Raw genomic sequence first — 16,750 nt, 5'->3', positions numbered from 1 at the left:
TTTCTTCCCAGTGAGGCCTCCAAGACCACTTAAACTTAAAATTGCAATCCCTTCTTTCTTTAGGCTCCTTTACCCTCTTTTATTTTTCCATGGTGCTCATCCCTGTCTAATGCACTATATAATTGATTTTTCTATTATGCTTATTGTTTATTTTCCTACACACACACACACACACACACACACATACAACACACACACACAGAAATGTGGGCTTAAGAGGCCAGGCATTTTATTTTCTTTTGCCCACTGCTGTATCCCCAGTGCTTACAAGAGGGTACTTGGTGTAGTAGTTTACTTAATAAATAATGAATTACTAAATGAATAAGTAGATGGATGAATAAAGTTCTATTCAGGAATGCAAGGTACTTGGAGAGTAGAATGTCCTTATATTTGGAAAAGTGATGGGTATTCACCAGGATTAGGCTGAGCAAGAAACTGTCATTATCTGGGCATTCCCAAATGAAGGAGTAAAGGTCACATCACAGATTCCAGCTGGGTCATTCTTTCTTACTCTGTGCCTCTCTTTGTGCTTGAGAAGATGGCAGCACAGCTGCCCAACTTGGTACTATTTGTATGTCTATGTCTGGGTAACATTTGTCAGTCACCCATAGCAGAAGCAGTTTTCAGAAAACTTGTAACTAATCAAAATATTTCAAGATAACTGAAGGACAGATAATGTCACAACATCCAACTATGAGACAGGAAATCCTCCTGATCATCAAGGGCAAAATTGCATGAAGAAGCATGATATTCCTATGAATCACGTTGTCTGGGAGGTTACCAAAGAAAACTTTGTCACATTTGATCATATACTGTGTGTTCTAGTTTGCTAGCTGCCGGAATGCAACACACCAGAGAAGGACTGACTTTTAGTAAAAGGGGATTTATTTCATTAGTTCTTCAGAGGAAAGGCAGCTAACTTTCAACTGAGGTTCTTTTTTACATGGGAAGGCACAGGGCGATCTCCGCTGGCCTTCTCTTCAGGCCTCTGGGTTCCAACAACGTTCCCTGGGGTGATTTCTTTCTGCATCTCCAAAGGCCCGGACTGAGCTGTGAGTGCTGAGATGAGGTATGCTGAGCTGCTTGGGCTGTGCTACGATGAGCTCTCTCATTTAAGCACCAGCCAGTTAAATCAAACATCATTCACTGCAGCAGGCACACCTCCTAGCCGATTGCAGATGTGATCAGCAACAGATGAGGTTCACACACCATTGGCTTATGTTCACAGCAATAGATCTAGGCACCTTCACCTGGCCAAGATGACAACTGACTCTACCACATGTCTGCCGCCCCTTGTCAACTTGGCAACTACATGCATCACCTTAAACAATATTAAGGTGCAAAAAAATTCTCTTCTAGCTGTGAACCTATGAATCTCAAAACAAGTTATCTGGTGCCAATACGCAAAGGAGGACAGTCACAGGATACAGCATTTCATTTCCATAGGGAGAAATGGGAAGAAACACAAGAGTCACAAGACCCAAACAGTTCTGAAAACCTGCAGGGCAACCTCCATTGGATTTCAAAGTCTGAAAGTCATTTATCCTTTGGCTGTGGAAAGTGGCAGTCCCACCCTTTCGAAGGGCCTACGCAGTGGCCTCTTTCCAAATCAACCTCGGGGAACATTAAGGAGACCACCTTTTTCTCGGCTCCACTCTCTCCAGGCATCGGGGCCACACCTGGGCTCACTGCCATTTCCGGGGCACACGCTCAACCCCTCCATGTGGTGGCAGCCAGGCTCTCCCCAGTCCCTAAGGAGTGTGCTATACCTTCTCAAAGGCCTGAGGCAGCACAACTCTTCCACTGCAATGAGATGGGAAACTCATCCTCTGCCCTCAGGGCAAACTCACCCTCTCCATGTATATGGGTGGGTCCACTCTCCTGGCTGAGGTTTCTTAGCTTCAGACTCGAGCTTCCATGGTTCTCACTCTGCAAACTCCAATTTGTCCCTTTTGTGTATCCCTTTGTCCAGATTGGCAGCGGTTCCATTTATGCCAACAGTTTCTTCAAGCACTCCAGGACTTCTCCATCATTCTCTTCACAGTTCCTCCAAAATCTTCCCCTTAGCCATTCAAAAAACCTGGTCCAACATGACTGGTATTTGCAAACTGCAGCAGCACCCCACGCTCTGGTACCAAAATGTATTCTAGTTTGCTAGCTGCCAGAATGCAACACACCAGAGACAGATAGGCTTTTAATAAAAAGGGATTTATTTCGTTAGTTCTTCAGAGGAAAGGCAGCTAACTTTCAACTGAGGTTCTTTCTTATGTGGGAAGGCACAGGGTGATCTCTGCTGGCCTTCTTCTCTCCAGATCTCTGGGTTCCAACAACTTTCCCTGGGGTGATTTCTTTCTGCATCATCAAAGGCCTGGGCTGAGCTGCGAGGGCTGAGCTGCAAGGGCTGAGCTGTGAGGGCTGAGCTGCGAGGGCTGAGCTGCGAGGGCTGAGATGAGGTATGCTGAGCTGCTTGGGCTGTGCTGTGTTAAATTCTCTCATTTAAGCACCAGTCAATTAAATCAAACATCCTTAACTGCAGCAGATACACCTCCCAGCTGACTGCAGATGTAATCAGCAACAGATAAGGTTCACACGCCATTGGCTCATGTCCACAGCAATAGATCTAGGCACCTTCACCTGGACAAGTTGACAACTGAACCTAACTATCACACTGTGTATGGATGAAAGCAATCTGAGAGATCTGAATAGAAAAGATAGTGAAGTTAAAAACTGCAAAGCAAAAATTGAATTACTTTGGAGCTATGATCCACAAAACAACTTATTACTGACGATCCCTATTATGGGAATGATTCTGACTTTGAGACTGTGTACCAGCAGTGTGGGAGGTGTGGCAAAGCATTTTTGGAGAAGTCACAGTAAAGCTGCATCCATTTATTGCTGAAGGCCAACAATGGTTAACATCTTTACAGTGATGTTCTATTTTTTCAGTCCATTTAGTGTGTTGAAAGTGCAATGTTTCATAGCTCAAGGTCACAACTTTTTTTCAACTGACTTATTGTTTCTTACATTAAAAAAATATTTTGTAGATAGAAATCAATGTTATGGTTTGCAGAAGAAGTAATAAAAAATCTTTGATTTAGATAGCTTATGGGGTACATTAAATGCTCTTAAACAAATTGGACCTCTTATCTTGCCCCAATTACAAAAATAGTGGAACAAAAAAATAGTAGAACCACAATATATAATGCTTTGTGACAATCATTTCTTTTCAGTGTTTAACCTTAAGGTACTATCCAGTGACAGCTAGCCTTCTAATACGCTTAATTATGATTTTAATAAATAATTAAAAGATCACTTTCAGGCCCACGTCAATATCTGAGCCCCATGAGACTTTTAAATAATCTACCTCTTTATTAAGCCGATATGCATAACTTGATAGACAAATGTCTTCTATTCACCTATACTCATTTTTTTTTTCAGCCCAGGCAGGGACTTTTATTGAATTACATACTCCCCTAGTCATAGGAATTCATAATCTTGATTGGAAGTACTTTGATTCACAAATACCCAAAGTGCACATTTGTATGTTAAAAGGATAGGAAAGAGAATGATTTATGGTATAAATCTTTAGTATTCTCAATTTTTGTTTATTTAGTTTACTTCATGAGGAAGTCAATTTTTTGCTCCTCTTTGGACCACCTTGTCTCTGAAAATTTAATTATATACAGAAAGGACACTGTATGCCATTTCATCTTATGTTCATTTTGACAAATGTGCCTGTTTCATATGCACATATAATCCAAATGTCAAATATTACATATCGGCTTAGATGGGAAAAAATAGTTCAAAAAGCTGGAAAAAAGAAAATTCTGCTTTGTTGAAGTCCTTAAGTAATATGTGGTCTTCTTTTATCAGTTTCATTTATGCAATTTCTGTATACTTTGAGAAAATTGTAATTTCAAAATCATTTGGATATATATTAGGAAAGGTTGTTTTAAAAATAAACTGGGGAGTATAAAAATACAATAAAAAAAAACAGATCCCATCATGGGGGCCGACATAATTTGACTTTGTAATTGCTGCCATTACTTCATCACTCCCATTATTCCGAGACCGGAAGGGCGTGTGGCCTCCCTCTAAGCCACTATGCTCAACGCCATCAGAATTACTGATCTAAGATGAAAATGTGGTCATAACTCTTATCTGCTTCGAATTCTTCTGTGACACTTGACTTCTTTCAAGATAAAGTCTAACAGCATACAAAGCCCCACCTTATCTGTTCCTTATTTCCTTCTTATTATCATTCAATCTCTGGGTACCTAGTCATATCAAAAGACTTGCAGTTTTTCCAAAAATTCTGAGTTCTGTGTTCTCTGTGTCTGTGTGTTTATTTTTCCCTTATCAGTTCTATCCTAGTTATTTGAACAATTCCTGGATTCTTTGGATACTAGAACAAGTATCATCTCTTGTGAGAAAGCCTCCTTGAATTGCTAGCTTACGATGCATTAAACTCCTCTCTATTCTTAGCATTTTAGATTTGTCAAATTCTTGTCATTTTGCAATTATAAATTTCTAACAATTTTAATGTTTTATTTAGATTACTGTGTTATATTCTTAAGTAGGTCTTTTATAGTATAATCAGTTTTGAAAAAAAATTACTTTCTGTCAGTCTTTGTCTTTTAACTGGACTATTAGGACATTTTCACTTATTAGGTTAGCAGCATATTTTTGGTTTTTTTTTTTTTTTTAGTTTTTCTCCCAGTTTTTTTTAGTTTGCTTTTTTCTGATTTTATTGTTTTTGTCTGCTAGTTTTTGAATTAAACCCTTGAATTCTACTATTTTAGTGCTTACTCTGATCATCGCTACCACTGATATGCTGTTATCCAGGTTTTTAATTGTTTTGTTTAATACAGAAAATTAAATATTATTTTCATTTTATACAGTCAATGTTTGTTTAGATTTATCTATGTATTTATTGTTTTCTTTACCCATCATTCTTTCTTTCATGTCAGATCTTCCTTTTAGAATAATTTCCCTTCTTCGTAGGGGCACTTTTAGTCTAATGATCTCCTAAAAATTTGGTTATAATTGTTCAGTAGTGTTTAATACCATTTTTAATACTGACAGCTTTTTCATTTATTTATTTACATTACCTAATTATGTTCACTATTCCTTCTTGTCTCTCACACTTTTCTTCTAAGATAATTTGTCTTTTTCTTGATGTACATCTTTTAGAAAAAAAGTACTTGTTACAGTCTCTTGGTATTTATTAGATTTTTTTAGATTTAGAATTTTAATTTAAATTTTTTAGATTTATTTTAGGTTTCAGTTTATTTTGAAGAGACTGAAATGAACTTATTTTGTCCTTATTCCTGAAAGATGTACAATTATACTTGTCAATAATATATCTCAGAATTTCAAACCACCACTCCTCCATCTTATGTCTTCCATTGTTGCAGTTGAAAAGGGAGTTGTAGTCTAATTGTCATTCCTTTTTTTTTTTTTTTTTTTTTTTTTTTTTTTTTTTTTTTTTTTTTTTAATTTTTTTATTAATCAAAAAAAAGAAAAGAAATTAACACAACATTTAGAAATCATTCCATTCTACACATGCACTCAGTAATTCTTAGTATCATCACATAGATGTATGATCATCATTTCTTAGTACATTTGCATCAATTTAGGAAAAGAACTAGCAAAACAGCAGAAAAAGATATAAAATGTTAATATAGAGAAGAGAATTAAAATAATAATACTAATAATATATATATATATATAAAAAGGAAAAAGAAAAAACAAAAACAAAAGATACAAACACACAAACAAACAAACAAAAAACCATATTTCAGGTGCAGCTTCATTCAGTGTTCCAACCTAGTTACATTACACTTAGGTATTATTGTGCTGTCCATTTTTGAGTTTTTGTATCTAGTCCTGTTGCACAGTCTGTATCCCTTCAGCTCCAATTACCCATTATCTTACCCTGTTTCTAACTCCTGCTGGTCTCTGTTACCAATGATATAGTCCAAGCTGATTCTCGAATGTCGGTTCACTTCAGTGGGACCATACAGTATTTGTCCTTTAGTTTTTGGCTAGACTCACTCAGCATAATGTTCTCTAGGTCCATCTATGTTATTACATGCTTTATAAGTTTAGTCTGTCTTAAAGCTGCATAATATTCCATCGTAGGTATACGCCACAGTTTGTTTAGCCACTCGTCTGTTGATGGGCATTTTGGCTGTTTCCATCTCTTTGAAGTTGTAGATAATGCTGCTATAAACACTGGTGTGCAAATGTCCGTCTGTGTCTTTGCCCTTAAGTCCTTTGAGTAGATACCTAGCAGTGGTATTGCTGGGTCGTAATCCATTCTGCCATTCTATGTCTTTTGATTGGGAAATTCAGTCCATTAACTTTTAGTGTTATTACTGTTTGGATAATATTTTCCTCTACCATTTTGGCTTTTGTATTATATATATCATATCTGATTTTCCTTCTTTCTATACTTTACTCCATACCTCTCTCTTCTGTCTTTTCGTATCTGACTCTAGTGCTTCCTTTAGTATTTCTTGCAGAGCTGGTCTCTTGGTCACAAATTCTCTCAGTGACTTTTTGTCTATAAATGTTTTAATTTCTCCTTCATTTTTGAAGGACAATTTTGCTGGATATAGGAGTCTTGGTTGGCAGTTTTTCTCTTTTAGTGATTTAAATATATCATCCCACTGTCTTCTAGCTTCCATGGTTTCTGCTGAGAAATCTACACATAGTCTTATTGGGTTTCCCTTGTATGTGACAGATTGTTTTTCTCTTGCTGCTTTCAAGATCCTCTCTTTCTCTTTGACCTCTGACATTCTAACTAGTAAATGTCTTGGAGAACGCCTATTTGGGTCTATTCTCTTTGGGGTGCGCTGCACTTCTTGGATCTGTATATTTAGGTCTTTCATAAGAGTTGGGAAATTTTCAGTGATAATTTCCTCCATTAGTTTTTCTCCTCCTTTTCCCTTCTCTTCTCCTTCTGGGACACCCACAACACGTATATTTGTGCGCTTCATATTGTCATTCAGTTCCCTGATTCCCTGCTCAAGTTTTTCCATTCTTTTCCCTATAGTTTCTGTTTCTTTTTGGAATTCAGTTGTTCCATCCTCCAGTTCACTAATTGTAGCTTCTGTCTCTTTAGATCTACCATTGTAGGTATCCATTGTTTTTTCCATTTTTTCTTCTTTGTCCTTCACTCCCACAAGTTCTGTGATTTGTTTTTTCAGATTTTCTATTTCTTCTTTTTGTTCAGCCCATATCTTCTTCATGTCCTCCCTCAATTTATTGATTTGGTTTTTGAAGAGTTTTTCCATTTCTGTTCGTATATTCAGCATTAGTTGTCTCAGCTCCTGTATCTCATTTGAACTATTGGTTTGTTCCTTTGATTGGGCCATATCTTCAATTTTCCGAGCGTCATCCATTATTTTCTGCTGGTGTCTGGGCATTTGATCAGATCTCCCTGGGTGTGGGACCCAGCTGGTTGAAAGGTTTTTCTGTGGAATCTCTGGGCTCTGTTTTTCTTTTCCTGCCCAGTAGGTGGCGCTCATGGCGGTCGTTTGTCTGCGGGGCAGTCGGCCCGGGAAACCGCGCGTGGAGGCGGGGGTCGCTGGCCGTGGCTTGGGGGAGTGCCGGTCCAAATTGCCCAGCTGGCCCCAGACGCCAAGCGTGACGGGAGGGCCCCGCTATCCAATGTTCCCAGTCAGACCGGGGAGCCACGTGCGTGGAGGGGACCCCAGACGCCAGCCACCCCAGCCGGGAAAACGTGCACCCCTCGGGTATCTCACAGCAGTGGATTCTCCCTACCCGTTCAGCCGTTCCAGAATGGGGTACGCTGTCTTTTTTGGTCTCTGTCGTGACTCCGGGAGCTGTTTTGTATTGTTTCTGTTTCTTTAGTTGCTTTTCTGGAGGAGGAACTAAGACCCGCGCGTCTTACTAAGCCGCCATCTTCTCCGGAAGTCCTAATTGTCATTCCTTTTTGTCTTCTCTGGCTTCTTGTTTGAACCTTCTGTTTTCTACAGTTTATCCATGGTGTGTATGGATTTCTTTTTATTTATCCATTTTGGGAAAAAATTGGCTGCTTTACTCTAATAATTAGTGCCTTTCATTGATACTGGAAATTTCTCAACAATCATGTTATGGAATATTGCCCCTTATCCATATGCTTTATTTCTTCTGAAATTCCTCTTTCAAATTTTTCATCCTTCTTCCCTTTATATTTCATTCTGGGTAATTTCTTTATGTATAGACCATCAGAAACAGAAATTCCTCTCTCAGTGGTTTTTTTTGTGTATGATATATAGCGGGGGTCACATTTCATTCTTTTTCCATGTGAGTATCCCATAATCACAGCACCATTTGTTGATTATTTTTTCAGGGGGGTGCATGGGCTGGGAATTGAACCCAGGTCTTCCACATGACAGGCAAGAATTCTACCACTGTACTACTAACCTTGCATTACCTCTCTCAGTGTTTTGAATTTCCAATTCTTTAGCATTGAACACATTCTTTATAAATGTCAATTAAATTGCCTATCCTTCCCAGGTGATTGTGTTATTTACTAATTTTTTCAGTCAAGAAATATTATTCACTTTTTATTGTTTTTTTATGAACTGATATGCTAAGTTAATTGCTAAGCACACAAAGGTGGTCTAAATTTAAATGATGTCTACTTAGACAGCTGACAAATTAAAAATTACAAAGGTAACAATTGTCTAAACCTTATAAATTCAATAAACTGTATAGCTGTTCTGAGAAATGCTTCATATTTATTCTTTTATATTAATCTTCAGAGTTATCCCGTGAGGGAACCATTATTATTATTTCATTTTAAAAATGAAGAAATTGAGGCTGAGAGAAGTGACTGGTAAGTAGCATGAAAGGAGTTTGTTAATTATTATGAAAAGCAGCCAAGACATGAAATTGTTTTTTTTTTCCTTTAAATCATCTCTGTTTACTGAATTGTCTAAATGGTTACCTTTTGCTACAAACTCAACATTATGCAGAGTTTCAGAGACTCACTGGACATTTGTAAAGAAAACGGAGGAAGGTATCCTCAGGGTGGATCCTGTTGTAGGCTCTAGGTTATAGCTTGGATTAAGGGGTAAGAATCTTCAGGCTAGAACACCATTGCAATCATAATCTGAAACCCCTGGCTGAAAAAGTTCAAACCTTGGTTCTTTTTCATGAATCAAAATTTTTAACTGAGACATATTTTCCAACATCTACTTGTTGTTGCAGATATTTATCACATAATCTCTAAGAATATGAAAAATCTATATTGTATATCCCCTCACAGTATAGACTCTTACTATGCATCAGCAATGATAATAGTATAACAATGAATTATATAGTTGCATTTAATTTTACTAATGACATTGTTCAGCAGCAACCTGTACTTCGTTCAACCTCACTCGTGCTTGTTTGACATTTTAAATCCCTTCCCTGCCTTAATCTGCTTTATTTTAGGTACCAGCCTCCAGTATTCTTTGATCTTTCTACTTCCTTATCTTTTATTGCAGCCCAGGCAGCTGCCTGGTCTCTTCTTATTCTCACTCACTGCCTGCTGCGTGATGAGTTGCAGCATGAGAATTTCCTGCAGGTAGCAATGGGAACTCTTCTGTTCAATCCTCCTGCACCCCTGGACTCTTTGCACATACAATGTTCTCCTTCTGATGTAATCTTTCCCTGATGCTTGCAAATGCTTTATTCTGATGACTTCTTCCTTTTACTTTTTGAGTCAGCTCCATCCCAAGTGTATTTATCTAATATTGGATTCTTCTTTTTTTTCTTTCTTTTCTTAATCCCTTTAAAAAGTTTTGGCTCTGATTTTTCAAGTGGAGTCTACAAAATCCAACAATGGATGCTTCAGGGATTTTTAATAAAGCATGAACTCAGCAGGAAAAGTCATCTTATCAGGATTTTTCATGTTATAATTTCCCACTTTGTTTTACAAAGACAGTATGCCAAGTAAAAAACACATTGTTCATTTGGGAACAGGAGGCTTCAACTATTCTAGAAAGAAATGGTGTTAATAGTAAGTGTAAGAAGGAAAAACATCTTGTTTAACATTCCAAGAAGTACAGAGCATAGGTGGTTTTCTTATTTTCAGTAGCTCTAATCAGACAATGACTACCTGATACACCCTCAGGTTTGCAAAGGAAGATGGGTGACTGCAGGGCTCCCAACTGCTGGAAATCATAGAAAAGAGTGGGTTTTTGATGGATCTTAGTCCTGTGATTAATTACAGACCAACAACTGCATGAGTCACAACTTGTTAGTCACATTAAAACTCTTTATCTAAATCAAGTTGAAAATAAAATGGGATATAGACCTAATTTTTCCACATTATAAAAACAAAGTTGCCTTCAACATCAAAGACCATTAGCTCCTAAAATGCCGTATACCCTGTTGTCAAACTTTTCTTGATTCTTTTGAAAAACGTCTCACAAACACAAACCCAGCAGAATGCAGAGAAATCAGTTAAACCACCCCTACAATGTGTGCCATATGTGCCACAAAGAAGAAAAGAACAGTGGCGATACGCCCATACACGTATATAATTACTCCAAAACCCTCAGGAATGGATTAAAAGGTGCAAATTTTTTTTTAAAAGTGAATACTCAGAAGTTAAAGACAAGCTAAGTAAAACTATCAAATTTTTATAAGCATTTGAATCTAACTCTCCTAAGAACTTTATACCATGTGCCTTCCCTGAATATATCACCTACTGATGGATTCTCTCCTTTCACCCATTGCATCTTCCTTGTTTTGAAGAAGTTCACCCAAGATTTGTTCATGAAGTTTAGACCTTTTAAAGAGAATTCCCAGTTGATGCCTGCACCTTGCTCTGCATTACTAACAATTATGCAAATGATTCTTAGAACCACCCACGTCAACTTGTAACATGAAGTTTTCTTTCTACAGGAGGACTAAAATTCAGAGTTTAAATATATCTGCAGTAGTACTTATCTTTTAAAAGTTAAATGGGGACATTGTGGTTTTTGAAGTAGCATGCAGTTTTTATAAAATTAATGCTTAGTGGGATGATATACTGTCTTTTGTTCCCATTCTGTTCACTAAAAAAAACACAAGAGCATGAGCAGGCCTCCAAAGAAGTTACCCATCTCTATCCATTCGTTCTGTTATCAGAGAGTACAGTCTCAATGTTAAAAAGTAAAGGCTGAATCACAGAATCACCACCTAGAAAGAGTCCCAAAAGTTATCTAATTATTTCTGGCTTTTATCCCAAGAAAAAAAAATTTTTTTACTTTTTTAAATTAATTAAAAAAATAAAACAACAAACAAAAACCTTCTTAACATCCAAGTAAAATTTTGTTTATACTTTTACTTACACCACTTTTTAAATTTTGTCTGAAATTTGGTTAGCCAAATATCTTCATTTGTTTCCAAATGAAAATCTCTTTGAGGAAAAGGTGCTTCACTATCTTTAAATATTCTATTATGCTTAGCACATGACTAATGCTCAATAATTGTTCATTAAATGAAATCCAAGAAACATGTTTCTATCCTGTTTTTAAAAACCTAATGAAATGCTAATCAGAGACATACTTGAGAAAGAAGTAAAAATGGGCTAAAATATCACCTATGCTGGAATTGAATTCCACTATCTCTATTTCTGTCTTCAAAGAACTAAAGAAGTAGCTGGTGATCTAAGGTTGAAGATTCAAGGGAGACAGCCTGGATTTGTACCCTGTATCCAACAGTCACTTAACTGTGTAACTATGCCCAAGTCACTAACATTCTCTTGTACTAATTTCTCAGTCCTAAAATAGTGATAAAACAACCATTAGCTTCCTACTGTGGTTTTCCTGCAGATTAAGTACAATACAAATGTGAAATATTTAGCACAGGTTTTTAAATGAAGTAACACCCAGAAGCAGAAGCATCCTGATCACTATCTTTTTCCTAATCACCATCACAATCTAGCTGCGTTACCATAATCAATAGTTTGAAATGCAAGTTTACCAACATCCTTAATTCTTTTCTGCTTTATCAACCTTGGATAAATATATCCAACTCTTTTTTTTTTTTTTTTTTTGCTCTTGCCATTTGAGTATTATCACTCCAACTATTTAACATTGTACGGAGGCTCAAGCCAAAGTAATAAGACACTAAACTGCGTTTTGGAAAGATAGAGAAAAAAGTTGACTGACTTCATTGAATCTATTATCTTTATAGAAAATCCAAGATAATATAAAACTTTTAATTGGAACTAATTAGGCAATTCAACAAGGTTGTGGGTTTATAAGACCAATATGTAAATAGCACTAGTGTTTCTACGCAGTAACAATAGCCACACAGAAAATGAAATAGGAAAAAGGCATTATTCACAATGGCAACAAAAATTCTAAGGTACTAAGATATAAATACAAAGACAAGCATATGCCTGTAAATTCCATTGTTGCTCACAGAAGACCAGAATCAATGGCAAAATGGGTGAAACTCACAGATAGGAAGATACAATATTTTTCAAATATCAGTTCTTCCACATTAATCTATAAATTCTGTCAATTTCCAAGCAAACTCAAGGGGGTTTTCATGAGGGGAGTGGCACTAGCAATATGATGTAATTAATATAAAGAAGAGTAAAGGTCCAAGATTAGGCGAGGCAATAATAAAAAAGAAAAACGAGGAAGGGTGGTCCTATCAGACATTATAAATATATAGTAACTAAGAATATAGGCATAGAGATAGACAAATAATAGAGCTACACAAAGGAATAGAGAACCCAGAAACCTTCTAAGTCATATTTGGACTTTGGTATATGATGATGATGCATTACATATCAGCTGGGAAAATACAGACTATAAGTGATATTGGGATAATTGCCACTGAAAGCGAAATTAAACTGGTTTTGTTGTATCATACACACAAAAAACCCCCAAATGATTTAAAGACCTAAATGAAAAATGAACTTGAAACTCCAGAAAATGTAAGAGAATATCTTTATTACATCAGGCAGGAAAGGATTTTTCATATAAGATAACATGGATCATTCAAATTTGATAACTTAGCTGTATTGAAATATAAAACTCCTCTAGAATAAGACACCCACAAATAATGCTAAAAGTAAAGTGCTGCCAAGAAGATATATATCAACATATATTACAAATGATAAATATAGAGAACATGCATTGTCATTTAGAAAAAAAAAAAAAAGAAATGGGCAAAGATGTAGACAGAAAATTCACTACCTGGGAACTCTTGAGTGGCAAAAAAAAAAAAAAAAACATAGGAAAAGATGCTCAACCTCACTTGTAATCAAGGCAGTGAAAAGTAAAACAAGGAAGAGGAACCATTTCATGTTATCAGACTGACAAAAAATTACATCTGACAATATAAAGTATTGGTGAGAATGAGGGGATATTGAATATCTCATACGCACCTGGTGGGAATGCAAATTGTTAAGCCACTTTGAAGAGCAATTTATCAATATTTAGTAAAGTTGAAAGGAAATAGAACCTGTAGCCTAAGAACTACACTTTTATGGATAGACCCTAGAGACACTAGTACAGCACATGTTACAGAGACATATATAAGGATATTTGTTTACAGCATTGCTTCTAATAGTAAAAAAACATTAGAAACACCCCAAATATCGTAGATATATAAATTAAGGGTATAGTCATATGAGAGATCACTATATACCAGTTAAAACAATACACATTCTCTATCTACATGCATATACACACATATATAAAATGAATATATGTGTATCTATATGCCTTTATGTGTATGTGTATTACATATGCATATAATGCATAACATAGAAAGGTCTTGAAAATAAAATGTTTATTAAAAAACGGCGATAGAATGAGGATTTAAAGAGAAGAGAGATCTCAGATATAGCCCAGATGGATGAGAGGATTTAAGAAAATCACATCTACTTGTAGAAAGGTTAGACTGTCTAATTATTTAATCATATAATTTGATACAATTTATAACATGGCATATTAAGACTGGTGAAAGAATGATACTCTAGAAAGGAAATAAATGAGATAAAAATTTTATATTAAAACAAAATGTGGACGGTGCGATGGTGGCTCAGCGGCAGAATTCTTGCCTGCCATGCCGGAGACTCGAGCTCGATTCCCGGTGCCTTCCTGCCAAAAAAAATGTTTTAATAGACCTTAATAGAATTGGATTTAAAGTTAAAATATCAGTAGTACCATTTCAATGTTGAAAAATATGTCTCATAGTTCTGTCATTAAAGTGAAAATTGCCTAGAAAATTGCCGCTGGGTCTATCCTCCAGTTCTCAGGGCAACGATCTCATGTGGTACTCAGATTTTGGCTTCTTCGTTCCATTAAAGGAGCCAGGACTCCTTAAATAGTAGCTGATTTTAATCAAACGTTTAACAGATTTTAATCTGCCAGAAGCAAAAATGAATTGAATATTAATTCTAGAAAAAATAAAAGCTAATGTTTTATTTTTAATTCAATCACAAAAGTGCCTATTTTAGAAAATAAACTTTGTAAGTTTAATCTGAAATATGAAAATCTCGGTTTTAAAATGAAAACTCTACTAAACAGAATATTAATTTAAAAACAAATAATTAACAATAGATATTTTCTTTACACCAAAGCCAACTCGACCAAGACATCAAAAAGTTAATTGAGGGCGGGCCACGGTTGCTCAGCAGGCAAGAATGCTTGCCTGCCATGCCAGAGGACCCGGGTTCGATTCCCGGTGTCTGCCCATGTTAAAAAAAAAAAAAAAAAAGTTAATTGACTAGATTGAATGAAGAAAAGCAAGTTATAGAAAATTATATTCCATATGATATAAACTTTATAAATGAAGAAAAATAACATAATTCTATATATTTTATGTGGAGTCCTATATGAATAATAAAATAAAGTATTAAAATGTGGACTGAAGAGGGGAATATACCAGAAAACAAGTTTTATCTAAAAATGTCTGTCAAAAAACTAAAACATTTATAATATATTTATAGCTGTTTACTTTTAGTGGCTTGTACACTTGTGATTATTCTATAATTCATTGTATTTTAAATTTTTCTCAAAATATCTCTAATATAAAGGTTCAAATAATAATACACAAAGCATCCAAGGGACTAATAGAAATTGTGCCTTGGACAGAGATTTGGGCTATTTAAATAGATTAATTGCGAGGATAATGGCTTAGTAATTACAATTATATAACAAAACATATTCACTAAATACAAAAGAAAAGAAAAAATAACTTAAGAATGAAGGAAGTTTCTGCCAAAATGTCTCACACTGATGCACAAACTGTGACAATATGACATTTGTTGTATTCTTCCAAGTAAAGTGAACAAAATAATGCATTTTTGAGGAAAATAGCAACTGATGGTGAAACATGTTGTTTCCAGTAGAACCTGGAAATAAACTATAAAAGCCTGCAGTGGAAACTCCAATATGGAGAAAAGTTTATATGCCAAAATCTAAAATCTAAGTGAAATAAATGTTGATTTATCCCTGTGATATTATTCATGGAGAATTCATATTATTGGATAAAGTATTTAACCAAATTTATTTTGATGAAAGAATTAGGATGCAGCTGAGACATTTTGTATAAAATAAAGCCAAGGGACTGTGGGGCCGTGGTCGACATTGTGTCACGCACAATGGACTTTCTTGCTGATATCTTCCAGCAAACATTGTATTAACTTCCCTAATTACCTACCTTATGCACAAAACAAAGTTCAAAATGCCTTTGGGCTTTTTCTAAAACACAAAATCCATCTCCAATGGATAAAGATTTTCCACCAGTAAAGATAATCAAAGGAATGGGCTGCAGGATTTGCAGGCAATTCCAGACCCGGATTCCAAAAATATTTTCATTAATGGCAACATTGTGGGAGGAACTGTATACAGACTTATTTAAAGCAAATAATAGTAACTCTAAGTCCTGCTATTCTTGTCTGAGAGATTTGTCCCGCTATTTTGCACACATCTCATCATTTTAAGCACTTTTGAACTTTTAAAGATAAATAATATTGACACAATGAACCATGGATTCAAGTATGGACTGAAGTTTTACAATTCCTTTAACTAGGGTGTAAAATTCAGTGAAAAATGGGGATGAGGAAACTCATATTACAGCAGGCTATAAGCAATGAGAATGATGTAAAACAAAGCCTGGTGTGTGGCGAGTACTCAAGAAGGGGTAGCTATTATGGTTAAAAATTGTTATTATTTATGCTGTTATTATTCATTTGCTAAAAGGCCTGTTGAGTTTTTTCCTCTTATTAGGTTATTGTCATTAGACTTGAGCTAGAAGAGGATTTTCTATTTTGATTTTAGTTATTTCAATGATCAAAATAAAAATGCATCTCCCTGAAAAACTCACTGTATAACTGTTAAATCATTTGTAGTAAATATTCATCTTGATAGATTTTCTAGGTCCCAGAACTATATTTCCCACCATTTCTACAAAATTACTGACTTATTTCCTTTAAGAAATTCAGCTTATATTTATTTCTTCCACATAGATGGATGCATTGATTTTATAAAATTTTCCTTAAAAAATCTTGTATTTAGCTTATCTAACTCATTGGTTAATGTATTTTTCAGAGAACTAAAACTGATATTTGTTTATTTTCCCACTCTGAATATAGCAATGATGAATTAGTTTTAATATTATTAAAATCTCTGTATTTTTTGGTTGAGAGAAGCGTTTCCATTTGGGTTAAATAATTATGATTTTTAATGTTTAAAGGACGTCATAATTAGAACAGTAAATGTAACATCAACTGGAT

The 16,750-nt window shown here is 35.5% G+C and overlaps 1 protein-coding gene and 1 pseudogene across 2 annotated transcripts in view; one reads left to right on the top strand and one right to left on the bottom strand.

Moving 5' to 3' along the window:
- The window catches only part of KCNQ5 (potassium voltage-gated channel subfamily Q member 5), a 552,577-nt gene that overhangs the window by 277,092 nt on the left and 258,735 nt on the right, over positions 1-16,750 (bottom strand). The window lies entirely within an intron of this gene.
- LOC143682734 (low molecular weight phosphotyrosine protein phosphatase-like) lies at positions 539-2,963 on the top strand (annotated as a pseudogene).

The sequence above is a fragment of the Tamandua tetradactyla genome, chromosome 5 (assembly GCF_023851605.1).
Source record: "Tamandua tetradactyla isolate mTamTet1 chromosome 5, mTamTet1.pri, whole genome shotgun sequence".
NCBI lineage: Eukaryota > Metazoa > Chordata > Mammalia > Pilosa > Myrmecophagidae > Tamandua > Tamandua tetradactyla.
The sequence above is the reverse complement of the archived record's forward strand: the minus strand, read 5'-3'. Positions and strand labels throughout refer to the sequence as shown.